We start from the raw sequence: 15,369 nt of genomic DNA, 5'->3' as shown, positions 1-15,369 counted from the left end.
CACAGACATACAACACTTCAGAGGTCAAGGCCTCTGGACCTTCCTGTTTGTAGGTACAACCATGTTGAGTCTCTACTTTGTGTGTTCTTGGTTCTCTATATGGGTTTATTTACCATCCGTTAGCTAAGCGTGGGCCAGATATTGGGATGGAGAATTGAGTAGACATGACTGTCATCCTCAAGGACTTACAAGGTAGTAGAGGAAGGGAGTCATCTATATTAAAAAGTGCACTGAAATGTCACAGGGAGTAGTGGGGTCTGCAGTAGAGAGTGGCCGTTCCTATCTGAGAAGGTCAGGATAAGTCTCCTCAAAGGGATAATCCTTGAATTGAATCTTTACAGGTGAATGAATTGGTGTATCCTGGGGAGATGAAGCCATAGAGAGAAGCTTGAACACAGTCACTTAAACATGACAGTGCTTTGGGAGAACACAGGGGTGAAGTATTAGTAGTTCTTCAGGGCTTGAGAGGGAGGAAGATAAAGACTAGGAAAGCAGGTAGAATCCATATTATGGAGGCCTTAGACCTCTGCCTAAGAAGTTTGAACTCTATTTTGGAAGAAAAAAAAGAGTATTTGAGGGTGTGGCAGGATGATTTATTGTGACTATTAATTTACATTTTCCATGTATAACTACTCACCCCAACCTACTCTTTCAAGAAGGTAGCCTGAGCTTTTCTCTTCCCTTGCCCTAGGGCGTTGGCAGGGCCCAAAGGAGAAAGTGTTGGAAGAACAGCATTCTTTCTTTTGTGTTCAAAGACTCATATTTTAGAGGAGATTATGTTCAGCATCTTGGGTTGGGAGGGGAAAGAGGAGAGGGTCTGGGAGAGAAAGGCTGAGGAGGAAAGAAAGAGATTCCCTCCGTGTGGGAGGAAATAGACTGTCACCTGATGACAGTCTGGGAGGAAATAGAGACTGTCAGAGACACAGATCTGATGACCTGGATGGCAAGAACTCAGGGAGGTGCCTCTGAGAGGCCAAACCCGGGCACTGCTGCTCCCTCCCAGGCAAATACCTCAGTAGCTCAGTTGGCACAGTAGCTGGAGAGATGCCCAAATTTCAGGGCCCACGTAGGTTTGAAAAGCGAGGGTATCAGTGGCAGCCATGACAGACTGAATTTTGGAAGTCATCCGTTTTTCTGGGCACCCTGCTTGCTGGAAACCAGCTTCCTGCTTTCTTGGACTATTCTAGGGAAAGAAAAGGACTTCCATTAAGTACTGTGACTGAATTTCCTGCCAGCTGTAAGAATAGGGGCTTAGAATTAGATTTAACCGGATTTTTTAAAATGTGATATTCCTCAAACACCTAAGTCTGTGGAGTAACATTTACGTACGCACCACCAAGTATTTCATAAAGGAAACTAACATGACCAGACTTGTGTTATGGAAGGATAATGTTTGAGAGTGTTTCTGGCATTGATGAACTTTCTTGCAATTGGGGAATCATCTTTCCAGAAAGTAGTAAAAAAGGGACAAGGGACCAGAAAGAAGGTATATAAAGGAAACAGAATATGAGCCTTCTAGAAAAATAAGCCCTTCCCAGAGAGAAGGAGCACATCCTGAAGTCTGTGCCCAAGGGACAAGAGATGAGAGATGGAGGCCAGCTTTGGACATACTCTCAACAGCTCAGGAAATGGTAATGCGGCGCAGCCTGCCCAATTCACTCTTGAAGATATATGTGTCCAGTAAAACATATTTTTTAATGTTGGTCAAAGGGTACAAACTTTTAGTTATAAGATGAATAAGTTCTGGGGATCTAATGTACAGAACAGTGACTATAGTTAACAATAGTGTATTGTATACTCTCTTGAAATTTGCTGAGAATAGACCTTAAGTGTTCTCACTACACGCACACACGCACACACACACACACACGCTAGCAGTATGAGGCAATAGATGTGTAAATTAATTTAATTGTGACCATTATTTCGTAATGTATACATATATTACATCATCACATTGTACACCCTAAATATGTGCAATTTTTGCCATTATACCTCAGTAAAGTTGCAAAAAAAAGTTTTAATAAAACGATAATTTTTTTATCTTAAAAATACAGGTAAAATATACAAAATAAGTTTGTGTTGTTAAATATATATTTCAAAGTCTCACATGTAACCATAGGTTTGAAAAAAAGAACCTCAGCATTATTGGGTCCAAGTGCATTCCTTCAGTCATAAAGTATTGTTTTTCCTTTTTTGAAGATAAAAATCTAAAATCTCAAAGAGATGTTCATTCATTAAAGCATTTATTCAGTGTTCAGGTCTGAGTGCCACTATATCCCAGACAGCTGCTGAGAACTGCCTTGGAGAAGCCTAGTGATGGGGAACAAATTATAAGTAAAAGTTGATAATACACACATTGATAAGTGGTACACACTTGTACATTTTCTTTGGAATACCTGCTCCCCCACTCCCCCACCATGACCCATTTTCTCTGAGAACTCTCCTCCCTCTCTCTCCCCTCAGTACTGACCCCTGGCAGATGTGCTTTGAAATTTAATCTGACACTCTGGTTTTAATTAAGTGTATCTGGTGTGGTCACTGGACTAAAGAGGGTCCAATTAAATTCTCTCTCCAGGGAATTTAGAACTGGGCTTGAGAAATAGTCTCAGTCTGAGCTTGTCTCACAGGTCAAAGACACTTTTAGTGGATTATATATTTCAATGAATTTCATCAAAACTTTCTATATTATTCACATAAAGTTGTTCAGAATAACTTATCTTTTTAATATCTGCAGCATGTACAGTGGTAGCCTCTTTCATTCTTGATATTGGTTATTTGTGCTTTATCTTTTTTTTCTGCATTGGTCTTGCAAGAGGTTTGTGAATTACGCATATATTAGCTTTTCAATAAACCAATATTTGGCTTTGTTAATCCTCTCTATTTTTTAAATTTTGCTGTTTATGATTTTCTTTCTTCTATTTTTAGTTTTATGGTTCTTTTTCCAAATATCTTGAGATGGATGCTTTGCTCATTAATTTTTAACCTATTTTCTTCTCTAATTCAAATATTCAAGGCTATAAATTTCTAAGTACTGTTTGAAACTGCATTCTATATGGTTTAAAACTATTTTGTTACAGTTAAGCTGAAGATCTTTCTAATTTCCATTATGATTTATATTTTGACCCCTGGGCTATTGAGAAGGGTATTTCTTAATTTCCAAACATATAGGAAAATTTCTTTTTGTTATTGACTACTAGCTTTATTGCACTATGGTCAGATAGCACAGTTTCAATCCTCTGAAATTTGTATAGCGTTGTCCAAGATGTGGCCAATTTTTGTGAATGTTTCATGTTTGCTTGGAATAACTGTATGTTCTGCAATTCTTGAGCGCAATATTCTATAATTATCTATTAAATCAAATATGTTAATCATATTATTTAAATCTTCTTTAAGAGCTTTGCTTTTTGGTTTTTGGTTTTTTGTGTTCCATTAGTTCTTGATACAGTGTGTTAATATCTCCCAATGTGATTGTGGATTTGCTTGTTACTTCTTGGAATTTTGCTTTTTTTCTATATATATATTGCTTTTTACTTTGCATATATTTGAGGCTCTATTATTTACATATAATTTTAAAGTGCTATATCTTTTTGATAAATTTAACTTATTATAAAGTGTTTGCTACCTAACATAATTCTCTAAGCCTTAAAATTTGTTTTGTCTGATATACATATACACTTCTGTCGATTGTTAGCATAATACATCTTCTTTCTGTTTTTTAAATTTTTAGGCTTTTGATGCTGAAAACTCGGCCTCTATGCACCGGTACCAAATTGAATTCTGGACACAGTTTTGGGTGAAGCACAAAGAATAGGTTTATTGCTTTGCCAGGCAAAGGGGGATACAGTGGGCTCCTGCCCCTCAAAAACTGTGTGTTCCAACCTGGGAGGATTTGATGAGGAGTTTTATAGCAATGGTTCGAGGGTGGGGTTGCTGATAAGATTAAGGTGTGTGCAGGGCCTGCATTTCTTTCATCTGGCCTCAGGTGGTCTCCGGATAAGCCTCTCTGGTTCTCACAGCTATGAAACCATGAACTTCCCTCTGGAAGGTGGAGTGCTTCATCTTCCATTTATTGGGGGTTTTAGTTCTATAAAGAGCTCAAAAGACATTGTTATGTGTATGCCTCGAGGCAGAACCAGGACTCTGCCCCAAGCAGGCTGCACTATTGTTTCTTGGCTGCTCCTCCCCTGTCTCTGCATCTCCTCCCTTCCCTGATGAACAGTTGTTCAAATCTGCTCTTTGGAACTCAGTGAAGGTCATGGAGACTGGAGTCTGTTCCCTACAAACAAGAAATGGGGGACACAGAAAGGCTTCCACACCCCAGAGCCCCATGGGGTCCTGCTTGGTTTCACTTTCTATACTCTTATTTTATGTGACTCATAGATAATATGTCATTGCATTTTTTTCATCCAGTATGATAATCTTGATCTTTTAACTAGAGCGCTTGGTTCATTTATAATTTAATATAATTAATTGTACGTTTGGATTTATTATTTACTATCACATTTTGTGTTGTCTCTTCAGTTTTGTTTCTTTTTTCACCCTATGCCTGTTTTCTTTTGCATTGATTAAGCATTTTTTCTTATTTCCTTTTGTTTCTGTACTTGTTTGAAAGATATATTCTGTTTATATTCATTTAATGGTTAACCTTCAAATTATAACACATATTTAACTTACCACATCTATTCTTACTTAACACATTTACCACCTGCCTTAGAAGTTTTAGACGTTAACTCTAACTGCCACCATCCTGCAACAGAAACATCATTTATAGTCAATATTGATTTATATTTCTCGTGTACTACTGCTCTCTTTTCTCTTCTTCCCTTCTTGCACCTCAAACTTTATATTATAGATCACCTTTTTTTTTTTTCAATCAAATTAACATACTTTAAAATGTCCTTTGGTAAGGCTCTGGTAATGGTACACTTTCTCAGATCTTATTTCTTAAAAATACTGTATTTTGTGTCACTATTGAAAGATATTTGGATTGGTATAGCCTTCTGGATTGGACATTGTTATTTCTCAGCACCTTAAAGATATTACTCCAGTATATTCTATTGATAGCTTTCATTTTTACTGGTAAGATGTCAGCTTTCCAATCTATTATTCCTAGAGAACAATATATCATTTTTCTCTGTTTTCAGACTTTGTGTTTAGTGTCTTACAGTTTTTCTATGCTGTGTCTTTGTGTGGATTTCTTTTTGTGCATCCTGCTTGGGATTCATTGGGATTCTTAGGAAAAAAAATCTACGGATTGGGCCCTGCACCTGGTATCCTGTTACGATACCTTTAAATATTGCCACTACCAGGTTCTCTTTTTCCTTCCCTCCATGAAGTCTGATTAGCAATATACATTTTAGACCTTCTTATTTTTTTTCTTCAGGTCTTTTAAGCTCGCTTTTATTTCTGTTTTCTATTCTTTTGTGAATTGTGGATAATTTTTGAGACTTCAGATTCATTAACTTGTCAACTAAATTAATTTGCTGTTAAACCTGAGTATTAAAAGTATTATTTTTTTGCTTTTGTTTTATTTTGTGATTTAAAAAAATCTGTCTGGTTATATTCTTGTTCCCTGTAGACAATTTTAACTTTGTCTTTTGTAATGTAAACATAGTGGGTGTAGTTATTTAAATTCCACGTCTGATAAAGCCAGCATTGGAAATATTTGAGGGTCTTTTGCTGTCTTCTGTTGCTACTCTTTGTATTTGTGAAGCATTATTTCCTTGTGTGCTTGAAACGTGTGTGTTTGTTGTATATTTTCCTTGGAAAAATTATTTTGGGAAATCCTTTGAGCATTTGTCTGGACAGAATTTGCTTTTTCTCTGCCGTGAACGCACGCGTACTACCAGTTTGAGTTCCTTTAATAATACTTTTTAAAAAAGGCTAGTCATTTCTGTTTGTTTTTGGACTCCTTGGGTAATTTGAATTTGGGCTGCAAATCCACATGAGATTGTTTACTTGCCTGCTCTTATATTAAAAGTACAGCCATTTGGGGTGTTCCAGCCTTATGAGAGATTACATATTAGAGTCCCTACTTCGGGGAGGGCTGGGCTTTATCTTCTATCCCTTGTGCATGTGATCCCATGAATACTAGACTCAAGTTTCTCAGATTTGATAAAAACCTCAAGGCAGAAGCAACTTCTGTGTTCCTTTTGCAACTGTGGGTTTCCACCTTCACTTAGATTTTACAGTGATAAAATCTCTCATTTCTTTTTTTCCTCTTTTTCACCCTTAGATACATTTAAAAGGTGTTTTCTATATTTTATCATTCATTTTAGATCTTAACATTAGAAAGGTTAAGTCCAGATAGTAAGCTAAATGTTTTACTAAAAAGAGAAGTCCACTTTCCTTTCAAATGGTAATTTAGTTGTTAATCCTTGAAGGTAATTTTCTACTTTCTTTAGAATTCTGGGTGACAGTTATTTCCCCTCAAAATTTCAGGTATTATTTACTGTTTACTTATGTTTATTTCTTGTACTCCATTGTTGTAGTTTAGTATACTAGTGTTTTTTTAAGATTCATTACTGCAGCCTATGCCTAGTTGTTTTCAAGATTCGTTTTCATTCTCTTTGAAATTTTATCAGAGTGTACTTTTAGCTATATCCCACAAGTTTTGATGTGTTCTCTCTTCATCATAATCCAGTTAGTAAATTTTCTAAAATTCATTGATTTTATTTTTCCCTTGGCCACTGTGATATTTAGAATTATATTCTTAATTTCAAAACATGTGTAAATATTCAGGTTATCTTTTGTTTTTAATTTCTAGCTTACTCCCACTGTGATAAGAAAATATAGTCTATTTTTCAGTTTTTAAAATAAGTCAACACTTGCTTCATGACCAAGCAGACGGTCCAATTTGGTGAATAGTCCATATGTATTTGAAAATAATATATTTTATAGTTGTTAGATGCATTATTTTATACCTGCCCAAGTTTGTTCACCTATCTCCTCTATTCTTAACTAATTTCTGTCTGCTTATTTTATTAGTTATCAAGAAACATTGCAGGCAGCTTCTAAGACGGTTCTCAACAATCCCCATATCCTAGTTATTTACACCCTTTTCTAATTCTTTCTCCTGAACTGTGGACTGTACCGAGCCTTGCTTCTAATGAATAGAATGTGGCAAACGTGGTAAAATATCATTTGCAAGATTAGATTACAAAAGACCCTTGCCCTCTGATGCTTTCATGCTTGCTCACTCTAATGCAAGTCATCTGCTGTGTGGTGAGCTACCCTATAGAGGTGGTGAACAACCAGAGGGGCACTGAGACCCTACTTCCAACAGCTTGTGAGGAACCGAAACCTCTTAACGACCAAGTTGGAAGCAGATCTTCCCGACACTGAAACTTTCCCCTACGAGAGATCTTAAGTCAGAGGACCCTTAACTAAGCCACATCCAGATTCATGATCTAAACTGAAAGGATAAATATATATTATTTCAAGGAGATAAATCTTGGGCAGTTTGTCATGCAGCAATAGATAATTAACACAAAAGAGATTTCACTGCGGGGTTGCCTGTCTTCTTTTAAGGCTGTTATTTATAAAAATTTTTCAAATCTCATTGTGGTAAAATATACATAATGTAAAATTTCCTATCTTATCATTTTAAAATGTACAGTTCAGTAGTGTTAAGCGCATTGACATTTTTGTGCAATTAATTTCAAGAACTCTTTTCATCTTGCAAAACTGAAACTCCATACCCATTAGCCAGTAACTCCCAATTTCCTCCTACACTCAGCCCCTGGCAATCACCATTCTACTTTTTGTCTCTATAGGTTTAACTACTCTAAGTACCTTATATTAGTGGAGTCATACAATATTTGTCTTTTCATGACTGACTTGTTTCACAAGTTTCACAAGTTCACTTGTTTCATAATGTCTTCAAGGTTCATCTATGTTGTGGCATGGGTCAGAATGTCCTTTTTCCATTGTACGAACATTCCACATTCTGTTTATCCATTCATCTGTCAGTGGACATTTGAGTTGCTTCTGTTTTTCAACTGTTGTAAATAATGCTGCAATGAATAGGGGTGTACAAATATCTCTTCAAGACACTGCTTTTTTTTTTTTTATAAATTTATTTATTTTATTGGCTGTGTTGGGTCTTTTTCGCTGTGTGCAGGCTTTCTTTTTCGTTGCGGTGAGTGGGGGCTACTCTTCGGTGTGGTGCGCGGGATCCTCATTGCCATGGCTTCTCTTGTTGCAGAGCACGGGCTCTAGGCGCGTGGGCTTCAGTAGTTGCAGCACGTGGGCTCAACAGTTGTGGCTCCCGGGCTCTAAAGCACAGGCTCAGTAGTTGTGGCGCACGGGCTTAGGTGCTCCATGGCATGTGTTATCTTCCTGGAGCAGGGCTTGAACCCATGCCCCCTGCGTTGGCAGGCGGATTCTCAAACAATGCGCCACCTAGGAAGCCCCAAGACACTGCTTTTAATTCCTTTGAGTATGTACCCAGAAGTGGGCTTGCTAAACTACATGGTAATTCTTTGTTTAATATTTTTTTTAAGAACCACCACGCTGTTTTCCATAGTAGCTGCACTCTTTACAGTCCCACCAACAGCACGTAAGGGTCCGAATTTCTCCACATTATTGCCAACATGTTTTTCTTTCCCTTTTTTTTTTTTTTTGTTGGATATGTGGCAGTCCTACAGGCTATGAGGTACGTTCTGTTAAGTTTTGCTTTTACACATTTCAATGTTATGTTTAAAAGTGCACAAATATTTAAATTTTTATAAAGGACTAACTGACCCCTTTATGGTTATAAAATAGCCTTCCTTCTCTTTCATGATATTTCTTGCTGTAGAGTATTTTTTCTGATAGTAGTAATGCTACACTGTACTCATTTTCACTGGTGTTTGCATGTATATATTTTTCTCTTTTTACTTTCAAATTCTGTCTCTTTATGTTCAATGTGCAGCAGACAATCAAGTTAAAGATTTTTAAAAATCTAATCTGATAATCTTTTATAATTGGAATGTTTTGTCCACCTACATTTAATGCAATTATTGGTATATTTAGGATTTTAACCTACCATCTTCTCTTTCCTATTTGTCCATTTAGTTTTTAATTTCTGGGGGGGGCCTGGTTATTTTTATTTCCACACATTTATTTGGTTCTTTTTCAAATCTGCATTGTTTCTTTTTACAGTGTATTCTTTTATTATGTTTTTTGCCTTTGACTTTGTTTTCATTATTAAGAACATGTTTATTTTATAATTTCTTGAAACAACTTATTACCTCAGTAATAAGGAGTACCAATGCCCCCCCTTTTTTTGTCATTTTTTTCTGCTTTATGGTAGGTAGGTTTCGTCATCACATGTTCTCTAAATTTTATGTTGAGCTTATCAGCTATTTCCTCCTCTTTCCTTTGGAAGCTCCATATGCATTGAATTGAGAATACCTTCTTTCGGATGAAATTCGCATTTTCTTTAATCAGGACCCCATGCTAGGCCTTATTATCGCAAGACCTATGTACCCATTGACTTATCTCCTTAAGACTTCTATACAGCATGAGCAATCTAAATTATATCACACCTGTGTATTTTTCAAGTTTGGGGTTTTTTATGTCTAAGAGGAAGCTTTTTGCCCAACCCCAAGGCCAAGAGACAATTCCATAGGCCAGAATATAGAGCTTTTCTAAGTGTCCTCCTGTAAAGAGGATAACCATTTGGGATCTTCGCTTTATGCAGAGTTTTGGTGCTTGCTTCTTACTCCACTTGGGCCTCAGACCATGTCTTCCATCCTCGCATGCGTGTCAAAACTCTCGGCTCTTTCCGACAGGACCCACACCCAGTTTAATGTCACCTGGGGTGTCCCAGCATTAGCATCTGGGCTCATCATTTGGGCGATGTATTCCGCTTTTTGTAATCTAAATATTTCCCATTCTTTTTATCAAGCTCAGTCACATTCATGAAAAACTTTTCATCTTGCATTTGTTCATATTTGTATTAGGAGGGAAAATGGAGATATCCACATTTAGTTCCCAGTAATGCTGGAACTGTAAGGTCCCACGCCAATAAAACAAAGGATCTAGGTGATGTCCAATGTCCCTTACACATTTGAAATTCTATTATTTTCAGTGCTAACACTGACTCCTTCTAATGCATGTACATCATTTTAAATTCCTATAGTCCTTACCTGCTGCCGATTTTTTTCCTTTAGGTCTTTATTGGAGTATAATTGCTTCACAATGTTGTGCCAGTTTCTGTTGTATGACAAAATGAATCAGCTGTATTTATACACATATCCCCATATCCACTCCCTCTAGAGCCTCCCTCCCACCCTCCCTATCCCACCCCTCTAGGTCCTCACAAAGCATTGAGCTGATCTCCCTGTGTTATGCAGCGGCTTCCCACTAGCCATCCATTTTACATTTTACATTTTACATGTCAGTGTTACTCTCTCACTTCATCCCAGCTTCCCCTTCTGATTCTCTAAATATCAGAAAATTTTATCATAAGAGATTCCACTGGAGAGAATTATATTTTATGATTGTATATTCATAAAATGCTGGGCTCAAGCAGATTTCTGTATGAGCCTCTTAGTGAACTTGTTGTGAGTGTGACTGAATTCTTTGACTAACTTCCTTTCTAAACTGTAACCTCTGTGTTGGTTGTCACAGTCATTGAATATGTTCACAGTGATTTCATCTCTTTCTTCTTTGAAGCATATGCTAGGATTGCCATTCAACTCCCTCTTAAATTGAGATGTAGCAATGTGACTTGCTTGGACCAATGAAAGGAGAGATGATGCGTCTTCCTGGTGGAAACTTTAAGAGCTAATGTGTACTTCACCAAATTCTCTTTTCCTTCTCGCATAGAAAATGGCACTGTCCCAGATGGTGTTGCTTTCTTAGCGTAGGTCCCAGAATGGGATTTATGCAAAGTAGAGTTTCTAACTGACGGATAACTGACATGAAGTCTGAGTGAGAAATAAATCTTTGTTGTCTGAGATTTTAGGGTTGTTTGTTACAGCAGCATAACTTAGTCTTTCTTAACTGATTCAAGAATAAATGGGGCAGCTTATTTTTCATTGTACTTCCCACATCCTAGCACAGTGTTTGTGAATTGTTGAGTCAGATTTTAAAATTAGAACTTTCTAACCCCTCTGGTAACAATGCAAAGATGGGGATCTTCCAATTTTCTGTGAGACTTGGTCTTATATCCTTACTATATTCCATCCATTGTTTTCTAGCCAGAGAGAAGGAGAATTACATTTGACTTAGTTGCAATTAGAAATTATTTTGTTTTGCACAAAGCCCATTGGAAAAAAGAATACAAAACAATTTTTTCCCAGTAGGTAACCTGCTACTGCATTGGCCTCTGAGAAATGGTGCTAGGTAGAAGAAGAAGCAAGGTTTTGTTGTTAGTTTGTTTTTTAGTTCAAAATAATTGGGAAAAAAACCTCTCTGATCACAGAATTGTGTGTTTGGGAAAGACTTGGCATTCAATGAGTCCACTTCATTCCCTACAAGTAAGCTATCTCAGAAAAAGTGTTTTATCCTCAGAGGGTATGAGATAATTTTTGTTCTATGAAGTTAGATGGATCTACCAAGATCTCTTGGTCAGATAAATGTTGTATGGGTTTTGTTTTCCAAATAGGTGGAGTAGCCATATTATTTAGAGACATTTGAGAATGAAAGAGGGTATTGTTACTAATTAAAACAGGACAACTAGCATACACTGATATTTGCCTGGGCAAACTGCATGAACACCTTACAAACAGAGACAATTATGAATGTCAATTTCATAACACAGAATCAGGGTATTAAGTCCTTTGTTCTGAGAGGAGCCAGCTGACTGAGTGACCGAAAAGCCAAGGGAAGGAAATTTCATCCCCAGTTGGGCATTTTGATAAGTAACATCATTTTTCCATTAGCTGATTATCATTAAACTTTCTGCATATACACCCCTAGTGGGGACTTTGATACCTTTGTACAAGCACATGAACTATTTGCCTGGGCTAGAAGATCCATTTCTCCCCAGCAAATCCTCCACCCCTAGACCCACATTAAATGTTATTTCCTCTGGAGATAACATCCCTCGAGGTGGCTTGTCTTCGGCGACTAGGTTTCCCCAGCACAGTGTACACACGTCTGTAGTGGACTTAGCACACTGAATTCTATTTCTCCATGTATGTCTGCCTTCCTTCATGGGCTGCTCAAGGGCAAAAACCATATCCTATTTTCTATTGTGCCTTCCTAAGAAAAACCTTTTTTGACCAAAAGTAACTGCTCAGGAAAGTATTGAAAGAATGAGCCCAGAGAACCACTTATTTAGGAAAAGATTACGCTTACAAGGCCTTCACAGCTTGAGCATGAGATAAAAGGAACAGAGAGAATAACTGGTTCACCAGCTGTTTGCTGATTCATAGGGGAAGAAGGGAAGAGCGATTCAGAGGTGGAGGCAGGGGAGAAACAAAACGCGGTGCCTCCCGGTTAATTACATCAGGCTCTGGCGCCATTTCAGGAGGGAACGCACAAAGCTGTAAGTGCTAGAAGCTGTGTGTTTATTACCTGAGGGAAAACCAGGTAACACAGTAATCTTTAAGGGAGGTTTAAAAGACTTTTCTGGTACAGCTTCTAGGAATGAAACTGAATGCAGATCTGATCCCCCAAGTGGCAATTGTAAAAATGAGAGATGCAGAGCACTCATCTGGTCAACCCTCTCAGCACGGCAGGCATTTTTATGTCACTCCTGTCACTTCCCAGAAGCGGGCAGAGCTCCTAACAGAGCAGAGAACACTGCTTTGAAAGTAGAAGGCAGATACTTGGCTCCTGGTACTATATGGTTTTGGTGAGGGGTTGGGAATTGACACATTAAATTAGCAGCAGAATTCTTCAAGCCAGGACTTAAAGCTGAAGCCTGAACTACTGAGAAGTCATATATATTTATGCAGAGACGAGAGCCTTCTCTTCTGGGCTAAGAAGTGGGTAAGAGGGAAGGTGCATTTTCTTTCTTAAGCTGTTTCGTAGGATTTGACGAGCTGATCTCACTGAGGCATCTGGCAAGACAGGGCAATTGTTATCAGAGTCTGAAGCAGTACTACCTGTGAAGAATAGCACAGGGCACAGAGACTTTTGAAGTTCCTCTGGGTTTTAACTTTGAGCTGACATTTTGAGTGGGTTAGAGGCATTAAAATGTCGGTGTTTCTCTCCATGTTTTCATAGCACCAGGGTGAAAGTGGGGTCCCAGGGGCTGTGGAAGGTGGCGGCAGAAGGAGATGGTACAGAAAGGTGCAGAGATGGTGCAGAGATCATATATCTCTCCCTACACTAAGTCTACCTCAGCCCTCACCTTCCTTTCACTCTGTTCCTTCAACAAGCTTATCCCGGGCCTCCTCCGCTAAGTTCACGGCCCTGTGCTAAGCAGTGGTAAAAATGACAGCCTTGCCTGTCAAGACCTCCCAGTCTTGTGGGGAAGGCAGGTACATAGACAAATCTTCATCATTCACTGTGACAGTTATGCTACCGGACATGTGTATAGGAGGTTGTGGGGATATGGAGGACGGAGTTGCTGATTCTGTGCAGTTGTAATTATGGGGGGATCGAAGTTTGGGGAAGGCTTCGCATAGGGCTCGCCATCTAAAACCCAACCCTCTTGGGATGGCATTCTGGAGCCTCCAATATATGTGTCTTAGCCAGCTTGGGCTGATGTAACAGAATACCATAGACTGGGTGGCTTAGAAACCACATTTATGTCTCACATTTCTGGAGGCTGGGAAGTCCAGGATCATGGCACCAACAGATGTTGTGTTTGGCAAGGATTTCCTGGTTCGTAGACTGCTGCCTTTTCCCTTTGTCCTCACGCAGCAGAAGGGGCAAGGGATATCTCTGTGGTCCCTTTTAAAAGTGCACTAGTCCATTCACGAGGACTCCACCCTCGTGACCTAATCACCTCTTAAAACCCCTGCCTCCTGACACCACTACTTTGGGCACTAGGTTTTCAACACATGCATTTTGAGGGGACACAAGCTTTCAGGCTCTAGCAATGTGTCTCCCCTAGGCCAGTCTCGTCACCCACCGTGCCTGACACCAACACGCTGCTCCATCCAGTCTGCGCTGTTCTCAGCTTTGTCCTGTGTGTTACCCGGCTGGAAAGCTCTACTCTGTGCTGCTCTGAATCTTATCTGTCGAAGATCAGCTGAAGCCGTGCCTTCTCTGCGAAGCCTTCTCTGACGATTACAGTCTGCAGTGGTCTCCCCGTTCTGGACTTAGTGTTTGGAATTTTGCTTTGCTGCTTGATTTTTATCCTGCATTGTGACATCCATTGTTATACAGCTCTTCTATTATTGATTTAATAAGCAGACTTTTCAACTAAAATAAAAGGCATTAAGTGGCAGAATCCATTATTTAATACTCCATGGAGATTGTAGTAAAGTGTAGGACACAGTACTCAGTAAATACTTGTTGAATGAGTGAATGAATGAATGGAAAACATAGGCATTTTGTTCCCTGGGGGACATACAGCATGAAATTGTCTTTTTTTTCTGAACACCCAGAGGGCCTTCCTTTCCTGTGGCTACGAATCGGGTAATGGTATTTTTTTCCTGAAAGCCATCCATACACTCATCCAAGCACTAAATATTTACTTGAGAGTTCACTATGAATCATGACTTGGTGCCAGAGAAACTGAAATTAATATACCCTAAGAACTGATGGCTACATGGGAAGGCCAGCACGTACAGGGATAAGTGGGATGAAGTGTCAGGAGTTTCCCATCTGTTAGGCTGGGACGCAGAGGACTCAAACTTAATTCTCTCACAAGGGTAAGTGATGCTTTCACAAGGCAGGGGATGCTTATTCCCATGTTCCCCAGGGAGTGATGTGTCCCCAAGGTGGGGACTTTATTTATTTATTTAAATTTATTTATTTATTAGCTGTGTTGGGTCTTTGATGGTACATACTGTCTTTCTTTAGTTGCGGTGAGCGGGGGCTACTCTTCATTGCAGTGCATAGGCTTCTCATTGCAGTGGCTTCTCTTGTTGCAGAGCACAGGCTCTAGGTGCATGGGCTTCAGTAGTTGTGGCACACAGGCCCAATAGTTGTGGCTCATGGACTCTAGAGTGCAGGCTCAATAGTTGTGGCACACGGGCTTAGTTGCTCCACAGCATGTGGGATCTTCCTGGAGCAGAGATCAAACCCGTGTCCCCTGCGTTGGCAGGCAGATTCTTAACCACTGCACCACCTAGGAAGTCCATGGGTGGGGACTTTTAGGGGAAGAAGCATTATGAGTAAGGGGTGGAGCTCTCTAGAGCTCAAGGCAGCCCAGTGCAGCCACACACCCCACAAGTTTTAGATCCAGGTGAAGAGCCCTGACTAGCTAGCTGTTTTATTTTGTCCTGTCCCCTTTGTACATTCCTGACCTGATTCCAT

The sequence above is a fragment of the Hippopotamus amphibius genome, chromosome 2, assembly GCF_030028045.1.
Source record: "Hippopotamus amphibius kiboko isolate mHipAmp2 chromosome 2, mHipAmp2.hap2, whole genome shotgun sequence".
Lineage (NCBI taxonomy): Eukaryota > Metazoa > Chordata > Mammalia > Artiodactyla > Hippopotamidae > Hippopotamus > Hippopotamus amphibius.
This window is presented reverse-complemented; position numbering follows the sequence as displayed.